Here is a 6,759-nt window from a genome sequence, read left to right on the forward strand (position 1 = left end):
CTACAATTTGGTCATCGTTAGCATTTATTTAACAATCCAGCGATACGAGCCCGAGTATATTTGGGAAATCCCTCAAGGTTTCGAGGATAATCGTAACAATACTTTGTACGGAAGAAAATGGGTGACACCGTAAAAAATGCAAAAAAAAACGTTATTTTACTTATATATAATTATGTATATCAACTTGTATTCTTATTTTTTTTTTCTGATGAACTTTCATCCCAGGTGTATTATTCGGTGATCAATTTCAATTTCAAGTAGTGTTTCAAATGAACTTGATGAAAGTTATGTTATTACTAACAGACCCAGCGAACTTCGTCCCGCCCAAAATTATTTTTTTGTATTGAAACATTTTGGTACAACATTTCACGTTCATGATTTTCAGTGACGTATTGATCTTCTAATATTACGGTTTGGTGGTTGTCAGAAGGCATATTTCCATTGCCATTTTAAATAACCTAGCAAAAGTGTACAATGTACAATGTAGGCCGGGTCGATTTGTGGGGAGGCAAAAAAATCGCCCATTGCTCTGTGAAAATCATATTCTAGGGATCAAAATAAGAAACTTTGCCGAAGGAACCATACCTCTAAAACGAATTCTGATGTCCCCCAATTTGGGTCGAACTTTTGGGTAGGGGCAAATTTTGAAAAATCCCACTTTGACCCATTTAGAGTGCTCCAATCGAGTCCAAATGTATGACCGACCCCCACTAACTTTGGAGGCCCGACCCACCGGTGCCAGTGGCACACCCGCTGGAACCCCCCTGGGGGTTCACCATACAAACATTTCAAAAAATCGCCGGTTTTGCACTTTACATGAAAAAATCAGCGAAATGCCTATGTTTTTTCTTTTTGGAGTTTATTTTTCTCTTTAGAAATTTATTTAGTCAGAACATATGTAAATGAAAAAATGAATTTAACTTAGTAATAGAAAAGAAATAAAAAAAAATTATTAGAAATTAGCGTTTTTACAACCCTTTTAAAACCAAGGCATCACTGTGATGCATTTGCATGTCGTAAACATAGTTGTGTGGGTTTTTTATTCAACCGTTTTAAAAAATGAAGGTATCACTGTGACACAATTGCAAATCGGAAAATTGCTTGTGTTGTTTTTTTTAAGCCACCACAAGACACAGCAGGTAGAATTGAAATTACCATTTCATTCTTATTACCTCGTCTCGTAGACCATATATAACGCAACAGTTTTTGTGAATGCATTAAGTCGTTGTGAAGAACTCAAAGTGTGAAGTGCTAATTTCAGATAAAAAAATATTTCAAAAAAAATAATAAGTGAAGTGACCATTCCAAATCAAAAAGTTTACAATGAATCCACCATCCTCTACACCGCAAGATGAAGCAACTACATCAACAACTATCGAAAACCCAATGAGTCATATACCCAAGCATGATGTTACTGTTTTTGGTGTGTCTACTGATTTAACTGATCTTAATTTACCAACCCATCTGGATATCTTGAGATATTATTTTTACTTAAGCGAACGTGCTAAAACAGAGCAAAAAAAGTTTTCCCATAAATCATTCACTATTCAAGTACAAGATAAGTTGATTGGAATTTGGGAAAAACCTGGTATGGAGATAATGCTCAAAAAAAGTGTATTTAATAAATTGAATAAATTGCTTGACAAGTATCAAGAGCAAATCAAGAGAAGAAACAACACCCAACAATTTACAGAGTATGTAAAATCTCTGGAAACAATTTTTTACATTGGAACATGTAAATGCGATTTGAAGGCAGCTCCATGTGCAAGCGGCTGGGTTCCCGAACGCCTCAAAGAGTTCATGCACGATCAACATAATCAGAGAAGACTAACAATGGATGCATTTGTGATGGAAACTGAAGAGCAAGGAGCAACGTCTATGTCATCAATGCCAACATACCAAGATCCCGATGATTCAACATACGCACCGCCACCGGTTCAAGAAGATATGGATAGAAGCACAAGTTCACAATATACAGAGAGATACGATTGTTTTAACTTTGCCTTGGTATGTGACAGATTTGGTGTGCCTGACAGAGTAGCATCAGCATTGGGAACCGCTCTTTTGCAAGATTTTAAAATTAAAGATAAGCATGGGAAACCTCTCATCATGGATAAATCGAAAGTTCGCAGAGAAAAAGAGAAATGCAGACAAGAAGTGCTTCGCAAACGGTTAGATGATACCAATTTGTTAGCGTTTTCATTCGATGGCAGAAAAGATGATACTTTAACGATAGATAAAATTGATGAGAATTGATGTTATTTTGAGAGAACCCAATTCTGAATTGATTGGTTACGTAAGACTGGAACATGAAACCGCTGAATACAAAACAACCAAATTAAATGGTTTTTTCAACGATAAAAATATATCACTGGATGCATTAATTGGAATATGCACTGACGGTGAGCCAACAAACACTGGCCCACACGGTGGAATATACGACGATTCGAATTGCTATTAAAAAGACCATTGCATTGGTTCGTTTGCCTTCTACACTTCAACGAACTTCCGTTTCGGCATTTGTTTGAAGCTTTGGATAAATCAACCAGCACTGGACCAAGATCAGCAACCGGAAAACTGAGCCGTCAAATCGAAACTTGTGAAACTCTTCCGGTAAGTTATTGCTATCACTCATTTATTATAATTGTCAACCATTTTTAATTATTTTATTATTATATATTTTCAGGTGGTGGACGGCTTCCAGAAAATTGAGTTGCAAAATATGCCCCCTGCTCCAGAAAAAATTTAATTTTCCACCGATTCGAAGTACTTATACGACATGGCCCATGCAATTTCTAGCGGCGTGGTTCCGGTGGATCTGGCTAACATCAAACCGGGGAAAATTGTACATTCTCGGTGGCTCACCAAGGCCACTAGATTATTGCGATTATATGTGACAACGGAAAATCCAGATGCAAATTTAAGAATTCTGGTTGAATTTATAATTAAATGTTATGTGCCAATGTACTTCAATATCAAGTATTACAGCTCTGTCGTGTACGGCAGTGCATTATTTTTCAAGTTCATTGGTTGGTCACGATTTCTAGAACCTCGTTTACGCAAAATTGTCAATCAAGTAATTAAAGATAATTCATATTATGCGCATTCGGAAAATATCTTGTTATCAATGTTGTTTGATGATAGCAAAGAAAAGCGCGACTGTGCCATCAAGAAAATTCTACGCTATCGAACCGATGTTGACGAGCCAATGGAACTTAGAGTTTATAAAAAACCAGATATAAACTTTAATTGCACAAGTTATACGGAAATGATCAATTTGAATGATATAAATATCGTATTTGAACCACCATTAACGCGAAGCATTCCGTACGATACATTGAAAGAATATTTAAATCAAGATGATCCACCGTTTAATGATCCAAAAATTCCATCACACATACAAGGAACGGAACGACATGTTCAATTGCTAGCTAGCGTTTCCAAACGAGTTATACCGGAAAATGTAGAGGCTGTTATGGCGACGACATTAGAGAGCCGTGCGAAATTGCCCAGACTTGAAAGTAAAAAAGACTTCAAACAATAATTTTTTTTAGTTTCTTTTCTATAACTCACTTAAATTAATTTTTTCATTTACATATGTTCTGACTAAATAAATTTCTTAAGAGAAAAAATAGATATTGTTATAAATAAATAATAAATATTATTATAAATAAATAAATAAAATAAAAAAAAAACATAGCCATTTAGCTGATTTTTTCATGTAAAGGCCAAAAATGGTGATTTTTTTGAAATGATTGTATGGGGAACCCCCCAGGGGAGTTCCAGGGGGTGTGCCACTGGCATGGGTGGATCGGCCGTCCAAAGTTAGTGGGGGTCGGTCATACATTTGGACTCGATTAGAGCACTCTAAATGGGTCAAAGTGGGATTTTTCAAATTTGCCCCTACCCAAAAGTTCGACCCAAATTGGGGGACATCAGAATTCGTTTTAGAGGTATGGTTCCTTCGGCAAAGTTTCTTATTTTGATCCCTAGAATACGATTTTCACAGAGCAATGAGCGATTTTTAAATCGACCCGCCCTAGTGTACATATATGCATACAAAGATACGTAATAGCTCCAGTGCGTTTGAAAGGCACCACGCCCCCTTTTAAAATAGCCCAAATTTTCTCTAAGAGTATGGGATTGATTTCATATATCTCCATACCATGTTCAAGTACTCTACCATGAACACTTCTACAGATATACAGTATGAAAAATTCGGTTTGTATGGGAGGTTCAACGCCCCCTGCACCTAGCGGTATGAAATATACTTTACATCCGATTCTCATAACTACTATATATGCCCAAAAAATTTCATAAAGAGCGGTACAGCCCTTTAGGAGGAGTTCGACCACAAACACCGTTTAATTTCTATTTATTTTTCTGCCTTTCTTTTGGGGAATTTAGCCCTTTTCTAGCGGGTTTTTATAAAAATCTGGGTTTTTACTCGAAAATATGTAGTTGGCCGCACTAGCTCTATTACACTTCTTAAATTATTGGTTAATTTTGAAGTAAAACGTAAAATTTTTTCTTATTTGTGTTAAAAAAAAATCAAAAAATTTAACAGTTTCCTTAAATAGGGCTCACATTAAGTTTTTACTAGGTATTAAATGAAAAAAATTTTATCACTATTAAACAATACCCTTGTCATCGTATTTTTTTCCAAATTTCATTTTTAAAATGGCATTTAATTTCTGTCACTTCGTTGTCTAGCCGAAATTCGGTTTAAGAATATATGAAGTTTCTGTTGAGTGATCATATCATTGTAAAGCAAAACTTTATCTCACACTTTCAAATAACTCTAGATATTGAAACCGTTATAAACAATGTATGTATGTAACAGAGCTGTGTAATTTTTGATTACGATTACATTTTAATTAATTTGCTTAATTATAATCCTTAAATTATATAAGATTACGATTACTTTAATTGTAATCATAAATGTTACCACTACGATTATAATAATTGTAATCTTCAAAATTTAAGGACTAAGATTACTGTAATTGTAATCATGAAATCCATTTCTTAGGGGAAAACCACACAGGCCTGTGTTCTTTTTAAATAGCACCCCTATTCTGCAGTGATTTCGTATTCGGAATTTGCTACGAATCATATTTTTGAACTTTCGAAATGCGTAACAATGGCATGTCTAAAAATGAACGAGTAAGTATTTTTTCAGGTTTTTTTATGTAATTTGTACGAAAACACTTCAGTGTCGGAAGCGAGATAAAAGATGTAACTCGATGTGTGTTTGCATGAAATATTAGTGGTGTTCTTTTAAACAGATAAATTTACCTTTTCCCATAAATGTATGTACATTAGGGTCGTCTAAAAACAGTAAAGTCGGAATTGTAATGCTCTCACCCCCTATGATTGTTCTGTATCGAGAAAAAGTATACCCTTAGTTTTTTATTTTGAAATCAAAAAATATTTAGAGATCGCTCAAAGCGCTCAAAGTTTTTCATGTATTTTTATATGGGAAAAATAAAATCTTTCAAAGAAATGGTATAGAATTCTAGAAAATTAATATTTTTCGATCGGAAAACTCTGGTTCTCTTCAGGAGACTTTCAGTAATAATACCCAATTGTTTATTTAACCATTTTTTAATACTAACGATTTTTTAATGGACGCCCCATTGCATTTTTCGGGTTTTTTGTGGGTTTTTGGCAGACCTATAAATTATAGTTGCGATGAAAAAATGGTTAAATAAAAAATTGGGTATTATTATTGGGAATTTTCTACAGATAAGCAGAGTTTTCTGGTTGAAAAATATTGATTTTTAACTATTCTATACCATTTCTACGAAAAGTTGTTTTCGTTGCTCTCCTATAAAATTGGCAGTTTTGCAATGCGACGATGGGCGGTTTTGCAAAAACATCGACGATATACTTTTATCCACTGCTTTATATAAATGAACAAAAAAGAGTGTGTGTTGCCCCTTATCGAGAAACTTGGGTCCGGTTTAGTTATTTGCACAATATTTTTCCGTTGTTGTGTCCAAACACATGGCCCGAATCTAAAAACTTGTACATACACGTGTAGTCAAAGGATTAAAATTGAAATTAACACAAAGGTTCCAAATTTCCGAGCACTACCATTGCACCATTCACTTCTTTGTAAATTTCAATGTGGGTTCTGCGCAAAAATACTGTCGATGGCGTAGCCGGAGTTGTGCACAGAAAGAAAAATTCTACTTGTAAGGGTTATAATTCCTAACCGCGGCCGAAGGCAGAAGCAAGCGTTGCAGGTGGTGGTTTTTTAAATGGCTTGGAAGAAGCTGTTATTGCATTAACTGGATTGAGAGTTATGGCTTTTGGTTCAACAATTTAACCTGAAGCTGACATATGTAGATGCGGCCATGGTTACCATGCCCGGCAGCTTCGCATATCTTTGTGAATTCCTTTCCATAGCGCGCTCTTACTCCGCTGCTATAATTGCTAATGAAATAAAATCCATCGTTTCCTTCAAAATGTGTAAAATTATAAAATTTTAGTATAAATAAGCAATTGATCAGTGTTAATTCCTTTCCACTTTGTTTTCCTTCATACAGCTGTCTTCGAAAAACAACTGATAGCTGGCACCCAGCAAAAAATCGGTAATCGCTTTGAGTTGTAACGTGTTCTAGAACGCATAGCGTTATAGTGCCTTCGAATTTTTTCGCTTCTTTTAGGCATTGCCGGTAATGCAAAGTAGAATGTCGTACAATATTTAATTTATTTCGCTTCTTTGTTTCATTTCGGGGAATGCAAAGTAGAATG

This window comes from Rhagoletis pomonella, unplaced genomic scaffold (genome assembly GCF_013731165.1).
Source record: "Rhagoletis pomonella isolate Grant_MI unplaced genomic scaffold, Rhpom_1.0 Rhpom_scaffold_00003, whole genome shotgun sequence".
NCBI classification, from domain to species: Eukaryota; Metazoa; Arthropoda; class Insecta; order Diptera; family Tephritidae; genus Rhagoletis; species Rhagoletis pomonella.